Source organism: Oxyura jamaicensis, chromosome 3 (genome assembly GCF_011077185.1).
Source record: "Oxyura jamaicensis isolate SHBP4307 breed ruddy duck chromosome 3, BPBGC_Ojam_1.0, whole genome shotgun sequence".
In the NCBI taxonomy this organism is placed as follows: domain Eukaryota; kingdom Metazoa; phylum Chordata; class Aves; order Anseriformes; family Anatidae; genus Oxyura; species Oxyura jamaicensis.
In genome coordinates, this window is record NC_048895.1 from 2,355,267 (window position 1) to 2,370,370 (window position 15,104).

At 43.2% G+C, this 15,104-nt stretch overlaps 1 long non-coding RNA gene across 1 annotated transcript in view; it reads right to left on the bottom strand.

Annotated features, from left to right (window-relative positions):
- Positions 1–1,820: 1,820 nt before the first annotated feature.
- LOC118163815 overlaps positions 1,821–15,104 on the bottom strand; it is a 36,283-nt gene continuing 22,999 nt past the window's right edge. Inside the window, exon 3 of the long non-coding RNA XR_004749200.1 lies at positions 1,821–2,215. This is a non-coding gene — a long non-coding RNA (uncharacterized LOC118163815). The remainder of the gene's footprint in view (positions 2,216–15,104) is intronic.

Sequence of the window (15,104 nt, forward strand, 5' to 3'; positions counted from 1 at the left end):
TCTCCTCTCCTCTCCTCTCCTCTCCTCTCCTCTCCTCTCCTCTCCTCCTTTAGTACATAACTATCTATTTGCTACTGCTATTAACTATTTAATCCTTGTATTGCTAGCTCCTTTCTGCCACAGTTACTCCTCACATTTTATGTGTATGTGGCCTGTGGGACTCTGCCACTTGGTCATGCATGATGTGATACATTTTTGGCACCAGAAAAGGTCAGAATAAATAAAATAACAAAATTCCCCTTGAATAAAAGTGCTTCTAAAAAGATAGCCAGGCAAAAGTAGAGAAAAAAAAAAAAAAGGAGAAGGCCAGTGTTTCTGAGCCTTGACAGGCATGAAATAGGGAAGGGAAAGGAAGGGCTAAGAAACTCTTTGGTTTCTTTCAAACTGTTCCATCAGAATCTCAGTGCCAGCTGGAGGCAGCGTGGATCCCCACGTGCAGGAACCTGGGATTTGCTTGGAGGGAGGGAATTGTAGGTCACAGTTTAATCTGATCACAGATGCAAACCAACACAGGTGCTGTTGATTCCCCAGAGGGGCTGGAATAAATTCAGTGTCACGGCATAAGCAGCAGTGTTGTGAAGCTGGCACTTACCTTCCTGACCTTGCAGACAACATCTGCTTACTCAGGCTTTGTGTCTTACGCCTAAAATTACTCTTGCCACAAGCCACGTTTCCTGCCTTTCAGAGGGCGCTCCGTGCCTCTGCATGCACAGCGCTGCCTTTAGGTGGCTTTTGTGCTATGAAATCGCTTTCTCACTGGGATGGTTCACTCCCAGGGTTTAACCTGTGGACCTGTGCCAGCATTTCCGATCTCCGAAGACATGGATTCTGGATTGAGGATCTGAATATGGATTTTGCTTCCTACCAATGTCATGCAATAAAAGAAACCTTTGGTTAAGAAAGCCTACAATTTGTGGGATGGAGAGCAGTTCCAGATCCCCGGTCTCTTCCAAAGTTTGTGGCCAGGCTAAGCTCTGTGTGGAAGAAATGGGTAAAACTGATGAGGAAACAGCCAGGAGATTGTAGTTACCATTCCTGAACTTCCGGTCTGAATAACAATAATGATTAAACAAAGCCATGTGACTCTGGCTGTATCGTAATGAAGTTCTTAGGCATCCATTTTCCACTCAGAGAACTGTGGAGGTGATGTTTTCTGTCAGAGTGCAGATACGATTTGCTGGTTATTTTTCTGAGAAATCATTGCAAATAAATTCACTGGTAGCTGTGATATCCCCCTGTACATCTTCCTGATTCAGTTTATCCAGGCTTCTGCTGTAGATTGGTGACCACAAATTCATGTGGGATAAGAGATGCTCAGGACAGAGATATGAGGCGTTCAGCATATCCACAGATGTACTGGAGGGTCCAGCTGCTTTCCTCTGAGCCAGGACCTAGCTACGAAATTGCGCTCCGGATTGAAATTGTGTTGATGATGGCTGTGTCCTTCAGGTGAGATCTAAATCAAGGCTCAAATCATTTTTGGAGATGTTAAAACTCAAAGAAGATCTGTCAAATCCATACATTCATGTAAGTTGTCTTCTACTTACCCAGATATCACGTGCTACTGAAATTGGATATGCCTCATTCAGTTCCTGAGCGAATTGCTGGGCACTGCCATTGTATGCTGTCCTTCGCTGTGCTCCAGTGCGTGGTGGCCTCTGCTTCATCAGTGAGGACAAGATTTCTCTCTGTATGCTGTAAGTGGCTATTGTCATTAACAATGCCTGTATTTTAGCTTTGTCTTGTAAATCCTTTATGAAGAGAAATCCATTGTTGAGTTAAGAGGCAAGAGCAATCTTCTTTTCCTTCATTTTTTTTTTTTCTCCCAATCCAGTTCTAATGCACTGCCATGATCTGAAAGGCAGCGAGGTGTCCCATTGAACAGTTTGGCTTTCCCTCTTACATAATACTATGATTTTGTGACAGAGCTGTCAAGTTTTGGGTGGGTGGGCATTTTGCAAAATATCTACTCATTACAATATTACAGCTATTCATGTTAGAAACTCACAGATGCTTGTTTAGATGCTGAAGGCAATGCATTAGGAACTGATGGTGACTGATTATTATCCAATCAGTTCCTGATGCAGTATCTGCGACATCAAAAACTCTGCAGTGGCTTCGGTTACATCCAAAATTTTTCAATTGCAGTGTCTCCTCTTAATGCCTTTTTGTTAACGTTAATCTTCAAATGCTGAGGCTCAACAAGGCCAGTGTACTAGGAAGAAAAAAAAACAAACAACAAACTGCTTAATTGCACTACTCAGTTTTTTAGGGAAGATACAACTAAATTTCCATGAGCACAGTAATGGTTTATCTAAGAATTACTGAGAACAAATATTGCCAAGAATGACTTTAAATAACGCTGATAGCAAGTCATATACATCTACAAGTTTTTCTTTATTTGGAAGCATTGTGTGTTGGTTGAATAGCTTGAGAAAGCACGTCAGCAAGTGTTCTGCCTCTCCAAACCCCAGGAAATGATGGAGGTTCTCAACAGGGTGAGTCCGCAAATTCAGTAAATTGTAAAATTCATGAGATACTCTAACCATGTGCCAGTGCGTATGGGCTTTTTGTTTACAGTATTTTGGCAACGAGAACTAGAGACTGGTGCTACTATCCTACATATCTCATACATTTTCTGGATCTTGAACCAACACCACATTTGAAAGGAAGAATTTGGTTTCAGCCCTGAGTCTTGTTAGCTGGCCTGTATATTTGCATCGGATGTGGATGAGCCAGGTATGTCTGTCCATCTGCTGTTGACCTTAGTGTACTGAGAGGCAATAACACACAACATAAGCAGAATATGGTCCTCACAGCCCTCAGACATCAAGATTTCTGCTTCCATCCACTGGGTTTGAAAGAGTGCAGTCAAAGATTCTGGAGGCAGTTGTGTTTTGTATTTCTGTACAGGCCTAAACCCTAACAAAGTAATCTAATTATTAGTAATCTGTGAATAATCTAATTATTGCTTCTGTGGCACAAATGTCATGCAATCTATTAGATCTGTCTGTGAAAATGTTCTGCAATCTGTGTCCCACAGTGATCTGGATGTTTTTGTTAAATTGGACTTGGGGTGTGGAAGAAAATTAATTTTCAGTCTACAGAGCAGTGAAAGATGATTGGAAATTGCTTACAGTGAACAGGGAAATGTAAAGAACGTTTTCCAGGGAAAAACAAACCATGTCAGTGACATCTGTTGACCGATGAGAGTGATAACTAACTCTGCATAAACACAATGAACAAACTCTACACTTCTGATGTAGAAGGTACTTCTGTTAGCAATTACTGAGATAGAAAAATCATTGCTTCACACTTTTATCTCAGAATGTTTTTCTTCTAAAGTTTTGCAAGGCAAAAAAGAAGTTGTCTCATACCTGTTTTACTCAGCACCAACTTCTGTACATCAGAGTGAAACATCCTTTATCAGGATCCTTTGATCCTTAGCGTAACATGAACAGATTTGGGCAGACTACAGATGCTCCTTAGAATCACACGTGTAAATAAAACCTAGGAAAAAAGTCTCTAAAGATCTGCCATCTGGAGCTTTCAGCCATTAAGATGTAGTGAAATGAATATAACTATTTTATGTGCACTGGCTCTGTATAAAATTCCTTCCTGCTGGGTATCCATAGGCTGATCTAAAGCCATCTAGCATTAATGGGAGTCTTGCATTGGTTTCTTCATCTTTGAATAAGGCTGCAAGTGCTCAAGTTGCAAGCACTGCAAACATGAGTAACAATATTATAATTATGGCTAAGGAGGTCACATATTTGTTTGACAGTTTAAGAAAAATATATGAGTGGCATTTGGTAGCAAGGAGGGTCTTTGCTTTCCACAATGCTAAATATGTGCTTTAGCATAACCAGATTTACACCTGATGGCTTGATAGCTAGTTAACTAACGATCTTGGTGTCCACCCAGAGTCAGTGATCACCTTATCGTGAAACTGTGGTGACTTCATAAATTGTTGTGGTTGAACAAGAGACAGAAGATAGTGATTTAATTTGCTTATTTCTAATGGTATCTAGTTAAACTTCTGGTTTTAAGGCAGTAAAGATCTAAATAAGAGTTACATAGAAGTAATTGTACATCTCATTTTCCAAACATTGCATGAATCCATGTTACCATGAACATGGACACAGATATGATAGTTGTGTTTCTTGAAGTGACAGGTCATCATAGAATCAGAGAATCATACAATATCTGAGTTGGAAGGGACCCACAACGATCATTGACTCCAACTCCTGGGAACTCTTCATCGTTTGTTCCTCTTCAGCACGTTAACTTAAACTTTAAAAAAGTTACAAGAATCCCGACTGGTTTGAGTTGGCACATTACCAAGGTCATAAACCCAGGAAAAAATGTTTGCAATTGTTTTGGGTAATGGAAAATTCAAGGTAGATGGTGGTTGTGGTGTAACACTCATCATTGAACTTGTGACAAGACAGGGAGGAAGTGAAAGGGCTGGGCACAGAACCTTGTTTATCTTAAAAACCTCAGATGTGAAGGATTAAATGCAGAAAAGCTATTGTCTGCCCTGCAGTTTGGTGCTAGAGCAGTGTTTTCACAAGGTATTTTTGCAAGTCAACTTTTCAGCGGTGTTGAAATGCGATGTGATGCCGGCAGAACACGCTAACCCCATTGGCACCACGATTGTGTTGCTGCTGCAGAGCCGGGAGGGCAGGAGGTATCGTGGCAAGGTCTGGAACTCAGCGTGCTCAACTTGCGCGAGCCGCGGGGTTAATCCTGTGCGTGTGGTTTGCTGCGGTGTTGTGCGCTGCAGCAGTACGTCTTGGCTCTGTAATTTAGGTGCCATGCCGGCCTCTTAATCCATTAGAGCAAAGAAATTGCTGTGTTTAGCATAATCCCAGATACCACTGTGAGAGAATTATTAACTGCTCACAGTTGCCAGCTGAGATTAAGCCAATTCACAGCCATCCAGGTTAGGCCTGCAAGTGGATTCATGTTGGCTAAGTAAGTTTCTTCCCTGAATGCCTTACAGAAGAAAAATGGCAAAATTCCACAGACAGCAACTGGTGCTGTGAAGATCTGTCACTGAAACAGTTAGGGTCTCTTTGCATCTCCTTTGAGAGAAGTCCTATTAAGCAACCGCACCTGCTGAGTTCAGACCTGGTTTATTTGGTGATATTTGGCATGCCCCTATTTACGTGTAAACTGATAAAGCATAACTCAAGCTGTTCGTTCTGGTTCAGCCACTGCTTATTCGGCTTCTTTTGTGTAACAGGAATACAATAACATTCAAATTCAAGGAAACTCTCTAACTGCTGAGCAAAAAACCCTTTATGTCAAACTTCTAAAAGCAATGTGCGTGTTTCTTCAGCTCCTTGCACTTACCTCCTTTCATGCTCCTGTAACTCTACTGATCAGTGCTTTCAAGCCAGGGTAGCACCACTGTGCAGAGAACTACAACCAAATCCTGCTCTTGTGTTTGGTCAGGATGGAGCTCTGCCAGCCAATCTGAAGGACACTGTTAGTAACTGGAATCACCAATGTTTACAAATAAAATGCAGGAACTGCACACAAGAGCAGACAAGAATAGAAGAACAAGTTGGAGACATCTGGTGAAGTTATAAAAAGAAAAGTAATGTTGAGAGAAAAGCTGTAAGAAAGTTTCCTGAAGGTTGAAGTAAAATATAAGCATGTTTCCTGGAGCTGATTACCTACAGAAGATGATAAGCAAGATCATTCACTTTGTTTCATCACAATTTGCTGCAATAGCAAAGTACTGAAGCAAGGAGAGCCAACTGCTTCTTTTCCCGGCAGGTTGTATGGCAATGCCCTGCTCTCAGTGTCTTAGTGAGGGCCACCATCGCCCAGCCCCAGACACGTCTCCGTGGCCCGCGTTGCACTCTGCATTAGGCGGCTGCAGACCGGGTACAGCAGCCGCTGTGCTTTGTGTCCTCTCCCCAGGGCTCTCCGGCAGCGCTCTTCTGCAGCACGATGGAGAGGCAGGGGCCTTGGGCTGTGGGGGGCCGCTGGTGGTTCCCGGTGAAGTCCTTGTCTTGCACGAGCCCTCCCAGGATGTGTCTTTGGAGCAGACGTTCTTGCGGGGTTGTGTTGCTTTCCTTACCTTGCACACTAAAACCGTGAGGCCCTCAGGGTACAGCCTGTACCACTGCTGGTGCAGAGCTGTTGGTTTTGCTCTGGGAGAAATCCCGCGCATAGTGCAGCCTTGCAGCATACTGGCAGGGGAGCAGTTCAGAAAATCCTCTGAAAAAACTGCCTGCTACTGGAACAAGCCAGAGGCAGGCTTGGCAGGTGGTCAGATTGCATTTGCTCTGCCAGTTCAGCAGTATTTGCTGGACAAAAGAAGGCGTCAGGTGATCCAGAAAGTCCCAAACAAAGCTTCGGACGAATGCAGACATGACCAGACTTTCTCATCTGTTGCATATCTGTGTAAGCGGAGGAAAACTAGTGGCTGAAGGAGTAGGCACAAGAGCCAGAAGGCATATCTCTTCTGTTGATTTTTGTATGTGTGGCTACTAAATGCAACACTACCGAGAATTTGTTTTCTTCGTGTTTCTTCTGTGTCACATAAATTGTTTTCCATCGGTGACATAAGAATTAAAACCATGGGGACTAGGGGACTAAATTCTTATAACCCCTCTTCTTGCTCGGTCATTTTCAGCATGCACATTTTTCTTGCTGCCACTCAGCAAACACGGAATACCTGGAGGAGGCACTGAAATCATGGTCTGGCGGTGGCGCAGCGGGGATGGATGCTAGATAACGATTGGTTTGAACTGTTTGGGCATCCAAAGGAATGTCTGTAGAACTTCTGTGGAAAGAAAGGCCCCATAGAACAGGAGGAGACCATTTCTAGATGGGAATTCAGGTGAGCGTTACTACGTGGTATAAATGGATACAGATGAACATTACGTACAGCAGGTCCCTGAGCAGGCCAGATGTCTTTCCAAGGGTAATCGGGCATGTTCCCTTTTATCCTTTCCAGCTGGTGGATGAGCGGGAAGGTATTCTGAGTTCCTGAGAGACTGGGGCTACCTTTCACTTAATAATGGTGCATGAAAAGCTTATGGTAAAAGAATGATAATCTTGCTCTAAAGCATGTAATCCTGTAATTTAAAGAATACCTCACCCTGCAAATGCAAAAAAGGGAGCACGTTAATCCCAAGCAGGCAACCTTACTTCTGGCACTTCCTGATTTTTTCATTGCTCAACTCTTCAACCTTCATGTTCTTCTGACATAGATTTTTTTATTATTGTTAACGTGGATGTCATAAGATTACGAAAAGAGTGTAAGACCAATTACAAGAGTTCAGAACTTCCAGGTGAAAGATCAAACAATCAAGCCTCAATATTTTTGATATTGTAATTTGCAGTGAAAATGCCTAGTGAAAAGTTCAGGCATAACAAAAGTTTCTCTACGTTTAGGGTTGGATAAATACGGTGGTGCTCCAGTTCTACATGGTGCTAAAAGGAAGGGATCAGACACTTCTGAAAAATAAGCCAATAAATAATAACTGATAGTCACAGGTCACTATGAAACCTGGGCAGCTCTACAGGAAAAAGTGACCTGTAGTGGTGGCTGGCAGTCATCATAACGTTGGCAGCTGCAGGGGAGGAGTTACCAGTTCACACTGTGGCACCCGTTCAAGAATTTTTGAATGTATTTTTTTTATAAAGGGACTTTTTTTTTTTAGTGTGTGGTATCTAATTTTTCACTAGTCCGGTGTGATGATGGGTTCAAACTAGCTCTGTACCCATGGTGCTGAATGAGAAATATTTATGTCATGTTTCAAAATACTTGCTAATAGATGGGTGGATGGAAATAGGTGCTTAGAATGAGGATGAAAAGCTTCTGGAGGAATCCTGATCCCACAGAGGATAATGCAAGAACTCGTGTTGATTTCACTAGGGTGCAGGTTTTATCCAGAAAATACGTGGTCTATTGGCGTTGGCATAACAACTCCAGTTTTATGATAAGATCTTGAAGTTTGCAGAAGAGATTGCTTTTCTCTTTCATGTGCAATATTTTAGTTAATACAGTGGCATCATTCTAAAAATAGAGGTGTGAAAGCATAGGTAATTCTGGCAGTATAACAAGGTAAGAAATATTCAGAATGATGGCAGCAACTCAAAATATACAAGATGAACCGAAAGAGCATCTTAATCAGAAGAGTAACAAAAATTCATATAAAAATAATGAAGGGAGTAAAATTTTAGATTAGCCTAGAGTGATTCTAGCATCGATTTGAGCCAGTTCTTGGAATGAAATTTTGATTTCTTTCTCAGGGTTGGATTTGCCAGCATAGCTTCTCTTTGATGCATTTCTTTATGAATCTAAATGGATGGGCAGGCTGCGTATTATTCATCACCAGCATTTTGAGCAATGTATGGCACCATATGGATATCTCTCCAGGGCTTGTGTTGCCTGAATAATTGAAGATGGATTTAAAATATTAGAGTGGAATAGCCAGATAAATTTAAAAAAATCTTGCAAGGTAACTGATGTTTTTGTTGAACAGCTTGTTAAAAGTCTCCGTCAAGACACAGTAGACAAGAACAAGTTGGATTTAATGAAAGTAAGAATAATTTATAGGGGTCTGATGGGGAAAGTGTGTTGGTTCCAATAGCAATTCTGCCTCCAGTCCCAGAACTAGTATTTAAGGCTTGTGTTGAAACAATCATGGTATTGAAATGAATGGGGCTTTGCTATTATTTGAGTTATTCTAGAATATTTCCACAAGTTTTATTTTCAAATGCTGACATCCCATGTATACCTCCGTGCGCAATTATCAGCTGTAATCGTGGTAACTGCACATGCATGCCCTCGCCGTTTGTCAGTTAACACTTGGTTGAGAAGAACAGATTAAACGCGCACCTTTATTTCAGTTTTGAGGTAAACAATCTGGACTAAAGGTGGTAACTGGTGGAGGAGTAGTGGCTGGATGAGAAGTGCAGGGAGCTGGAAAGTCGCACAGCAAGGGTGTTGTGCAGACTCAGCAGTTATCTGTTGCGAGCAGGGAACACAGAAGAGGTGTAAAAGGAAGAAGAAGAAAAAAATGTGTGAGAATCGTTTTTGAAAAAAAAAAAAAAAAAGCCATCCAGCTGATCTTTTTCAGCAAGAGGTGGAGCACAGCCGCTGGGTTTTGTGGAGTTTGGTGATTAGAGCTGGAACCTCTGCTTTTCCCTGCCTTGATGTCGTGCCTTTGCCTGCTCTTCTGCCTAAGCAGCATTTGCTCTCTCTGCCCTCCTCCCGGAACTGCGCCCTGGCACCTGAAAACACCAGTGTGTTCTCCCCTGCTGCCTTCCCCTGGAGCTAGTAGAGCAGCACTGCGGTCAGAGGAAGGCAGGGATGGCTAAAATTGCACACCCTCACAGTTGCTGTCTGTGGAGTTCACCACCAGCACTTTTCTGAGAACGGGATGAAAGTAAGGCCATGTGTAGGTCTGGCATAAGGTGAAAACGTCACGAATCAGATCATTCTAGGAACTTTTTAAGAGGGAAAAAACAAGTTCCTTTAGCCATTCATCGAGACCTGCATTCATAGATATTCTTGTGTCTGAAAAAGAAATGCTTCAAAGTGACTTCTTGCTGTCACTGTGTCCGAAGCTTGATCTGTAGACCACTCATCAATCAAACTGCTCTAAAAACATCATCATTTAAAGAGGCTGAGCTCATCCCGTGCTGTGTGAACCAATCCCCCCATGAAAACCCCGTTGTGTTTCAGCTTCAGTTAACTGTTAACATTGCTTTTCCAATGTCCAGTGGGTTCATGTATGTAGTTTCTATGCCTCTGTTTTCAACCTTTGGCTCGTGAAAATTATTAAGATAAAAGCTCACAGTCAGCTACGTGCTGTGTAGGTGATTTGGACTGAATTCAGCTCAACTCAGCAGAGGTGTGGAAGATGAAGAACCGAACACTTTATAATTACTGTGTCTGAAGATGCCAGATTGTAGAATCTCTACGGGTAATTGTGAGATTGCTATAAAGACATCACATTTGCCTGCAGAGATTTCCCAGTCTGCGACTTACATCCAGGATGAAGAAGAGAGAGAAATATTTTCTTTCTACTGGTCGATGTCGGAGTTTACACTGAATTTTGAATAAGTTGTTGAAGAAGAAGTTTTCAGGAGGACTAGATGACTATATTGGTAATAATTAAAGTATTGTTCAGTTCCGACACACTTTGCACTCACAGTTTGTGTGGATCCCTATCTTCCACAGGCCGCCTTGTGGATGCCTCACAATCTCCTTGGACTTAACGTGGCTGCAGCTGAGAACACTGCCTTTCCTCTGCATTCCTGGGAACAAGTACTTCTCCTTGCCCCTCGCTCTGCCACTTTTGGGGGTCTCTTCTACAGCAGACTTTAACTTCCCCCTCTCCTCACTCTGGTTGTAACCAAATGGCAGTGGTTTCTTTTCTGCAAATGTTTATCTTTTTTTTTTTTCTTTCTTTTTTTTTTTGCCTAGTTGGTGGTGTTGGGAAAGAAGGACAGAACACATTTTGGTCTCCAGTCGTCACCACCACCCCCTTGACTGCCGCAGTCACCTGGAGGTTCTTTGGTACTACCTTTCTTTCCCCTTCAGCCAATGTAATTCTTGTCTGCTTTATGACTCTCCCACTTGTTATGGCTTGTTGTGCGTTTTTAAATGTTAATGGGTCATCCTCTGAGGCACAGCTTATGAATAGACTTGTATTGTGCAGGTGCTTAAAAAAACAAAAAATGCAAAAATACAAATCAGTGAGAGGAGATTAATTGTGGACTCCGTAGCTTCTCACACTTGTGCTAATTCCAAACACTAAGCACACACACACAACCCCCAGAATAATATTAAAAAACAGACAAGAATTTGGATTTGAAGGCAAAGCAGGTGTAGCTGAGTGGCAGTGCCATATTTAGGCACGTAAGTTATGTAGGACAAAAAATATTTCTGTATATTTTAGCTGTATTTTGGTGTAATATTGGGGATAGCAGTCACCTTCTGCAAGGTAAGCCTGTTACAGGGAATGGCAGAGCATTCGGAGACACCCTGACCCGCCAGGAGCCTTCCAGCCGGCTCCCCGTGGCTCCTCACAGGCTGAAAGCGGGGGTCCTGCCTTTTCCTTGCATGTGTGCAGCATTTTGTGAGCACAGCTGGCACTCAGAGATCGCTGCCCAGCCTCTGAGGAAGAGGTGATGTGCCCGGCAGTCACAGCCACATATGGCAGAAATTGCAGTGACTTTACAGAATTTGCACCTCCTTGGGTAGTCGGTTCTGAGAGTTAAACCTGGGCAGTTGCAGAGGGGAGGAAGCAATCTGCATCCTCTGCGTGCAATTTAAATGATTCGAGGCAGCTCAGGCTACAGATTCAGTCCTTAAGGCTGAACTTGGATACAGCGGAGTACTGAAGAATACATCTATGCATTACAATACCTCGGGATTACAGGGAGAAAAAATATGCAGACAAATTCGAAAGATGAAAAAATGTAAGCTATTTTAAGAGTCTTTGTGAGCAGCGAAGGAGGCTATGAAAGCCTCAGGTTATTGTGCTTTGAATAATTTCCTCGGTTCTGGTGCAAAGCGTTTATTTTACAAGATTTGTTTCTGCCAATGCTAAGTGATCCAAAGGCTTGAAAGGATGAGGGAAGATCTTTGGTGTCTTTTGCTGTGAAAAATCCTTGATGTCCTTTCCTTGATGTGCTTTCTATGGAGACCAAAGACCACTATTTATTTCCTTTTGTCTTTTGGAAGTGAAAGGATGTTTTGTCCCAAATTCTTGAAAAATCCATGAATAAAAGCCTTCCTTTTGTACTGCCTTTCCAGTACAAACAAATGAAAACCAGCTTGTGTCCTTGCTAAGCAGATTATCAGGAGAGCTTGAAGAGGTTCTTTCTAGGGAACGGCTCATTCTCGTAATTTGTTGTAATACCAGCGGAGCCCTAGGACGGTGGAAATGAACCCCCACAGCCACATTTTCCCCTTGCCGCGCCCTTCAGTATCGGAGAAAGCCGCGTGTTTTGCTTACAAGGACTCAAGTAGAGAAGATCCCGGTTTTGCTGCAGCTTTTGCACGTCGGCGCTTTGCTGGTGGGACACGCGCTGCCTTTCCTGGCTGCTGCGTGCCTGCGCTCGGGTCCCCTTCTGCACCGCATCGCCCCCCGGAACTCAGCGGTAATCAGCTCTGTAGAGTGAGCGAGTGGATCAATTAATGAGAGAAAAGCTCTCGTAAATACCAGAAGGAAGTCTTGGTCGTGTGGCTGTCTCTGAGAGCTCTGCGCTAGGGTTTGACTCCCTGTTAAAGCAAACAGAAAGGGCAAACCCAGCTGACAAAACCTGCAAAACATCCCTCTTAAATTGCTTGGTCTCTTCTTAAAAATTAACCACTATGGGCAGCCAAATTCCATTTCGAAGGGCAAGGAAAATTCTGACTGAAAGCTGTGATACCGCGGTTCAAGGCAGTGACGTTAACTATTGCGCATCTCCGAGAAAATGCCAACGAACGGGGAGCCCAAGCTGTGGCTGCCTTGGCAAGTGCTGTGATGCAAGGGAGAACACGGGCTCTGCCTGCGGAGCCCCTTGGACGCAGAGAGAACTTCTCTGAAACTTTCTGGTGTTCTGCGTGATTAGTAATTGCAGTTTGTGCCATCGACTGAATCGAGCTCATGGCACCAGACAAATCCTCCTCAAAGGGACGAGGCGATGGAGCTGTATGCACCGAATGGCACCCGGGGGGTGGTTTTAGCGTCTTTACTCTTTTCTGGTTTTGGTTAATGTTATAAAAAGCCTGCTTTTCTGTCCTTTCTCTCAGATGTACCTCTGGCGGCGAGGACAGAAACTTCCACAGGGCTTAGCTCGCGCACTGACTGTTATTTCCCGATGATCTACAACAATGGTTATTCGGTAACAGCTGGGCCGTGTCTTCCTCAGACAAAGCCACGGTGGGGCTGAAACCTCCCATTGCTGGAGCATAACCGTTGCCCTGGTAACGGTTAACTAGCACGTGTTTTATTGTTTCAGGCTGCTTTCCTAGGGTATTTGCAGGTGGTAGGAGATGCTTTCTTAAAGAGGGGTCATAACCTCATGAACTTTCAGATGTCGCAACAAATTGGGGGACAAAAACATTTTTTTTCTTTCAAATGGATTAAGTAAATCTTATTATAGAGCCTTTACGAGACAGATGTAACTCACAGTTTGATTTTTAGCATTATATCCAGATGCTGATACAAGCATTTCTGCTGTCATTTTTTTTTTCAGAATGTGAGTTAAGATCATATTATGATAAGAAGATTTCAGATAAACACAGTGAGAACATGAAGGCAGTAAGGTTTCCGTGACTTCTTTCATTTGGGGTTTATTTTTGCTTGTTTATGTGCTTGTAGGTAATTCTTTTGAATTCGATATTTCAGTGATTTAGCTTAAAAATACACTTTGAGTGGACCAGAAATCTCAGGTTGGTTTCATAGATCTCAGGATGAAGACAAATTATCCGAGAGCACGATGACAATGATGAAAAAAATCTGGTACTTTAATTTGGAAAGTGAAAACGTGCACTTAAGATGCACCCGCACATGCGGTGTGTGTTTGTGTACGTACCAGTCGGGAGGAAAGCAGCATTTTGTAAATAGGAATTACATCCTCATTTTTTCCTATACCGGAATTAAAAGTGCCTTTATGATGTACTTACTGCATTCACCCCCAGAAATGTTCTGTGGTACACAGGGATGTTTCGTGTTACAGAGTTGTTTGTTAAGAGGAGACAGGCCCAGGACAAAAGAATGACAAGAAGTAACGTGACATAGAATAAAAATGTGGTTAGATTTTAATCTATTTAGCAAAATCCATTCATAGTCTAGTGGGATGAAGAGAGAGCTCCCTCTCCTGTCTGTTTCATAAAATTTATAGAAGCTATTTGCATGCTTACTTTGATTCAGGCGTAAATAAAAATAACATTTAAATGACATTCTGCCATGCTCCTAATAAAAGGTGCCGTCACCTCTGAGTCATCTGAGTGGGCAGGGGTTAAACCCCGCGCTGTCCTTTCTGAGCCACCCTGGACTTGTTCGGTGGTGTTGGCAGCTTGAAGGCTGCTCTGACGAAGGCACCGTGTGCCAGCAGCAGGCCTGTTGTGGCCGTGTTGTGTACAGGGTGCTCTACCGAGGCACGGAACCGTGCTTCCCAGGCTCCTACAGAGACAGCCCCGATTTTAATGAAATTAGCTCTCAGCCCAGTGGGCAGTCTCCTACCCCCGGGATATTGGTTAATAATTATTTTTTTGCTCTCTTTTTTGGTATCTGGAGAACAAGGAAAGCATTCAGGGCCTTCATTCATGGAATTCATTTAGTGTCACAGTTTGCAGATAGACTTTTGTCAAAGGTGCAGAAGTGGAAGGTGTTCCTGGGCTGGCCCATCTGCTGCCTTTGTTGGGAAGCACATACCTCCCTGGTAGCCTGGATACGTAGCTGTGCCCCGGACAGATGTGGAGGTAGGGAGGACAGAGTTTCTGCTGCTCGCAGCTGAGCACTTTTTTTTTTTTTTTTCCCAGCTGATACTTAGCAGTGAAGAACTAGAGGCTACTGGTCACGTAATCACAAGAAAGTGAGTAAATGGTTGCTATCTAGCTGAAAACAGCACGTCCTTTACTGAAGTGCAAGTGTGGATGGGACTCTGTTTTCCAGTACTGGTGGTGTCTGTGGCTCTTCATTAAAATGCTGATTTTTATGTTTGTGACAGATGTGTTCTGAAAAATGTGGGCATGCATGTATAGTCGGTGCTACTCAGCTGCTAGCTTTTGGTTTATTTGTGGACTTAATCCAGCTTCCCTCCTGTGTCTGTCCATGGAAAGTCTTTCCTTGTCCTCTGCCTGTTCCACATCACCTCTTGGCTACAGACAGGAGCTTGCATTTAGGCTGCTCAGTCTTTTGGTGGACACCTCGTGACAGTGAGAATCACTTGTCACTAGCTTGTGTGCATGTCCATGGGACTAAACTCAGAGGTGAATCTGGTGAGTAACCACAGAATCGGGGACAATGTCATAATTTGTTCCACATTCTCCTGCAAAACGGAAAAAAAAAAAAAGCTCCTGGCAGACTGAGGAGGGGAATTCCCCTCTTTGGCAGGCGTCTCCCTGCCCTGAC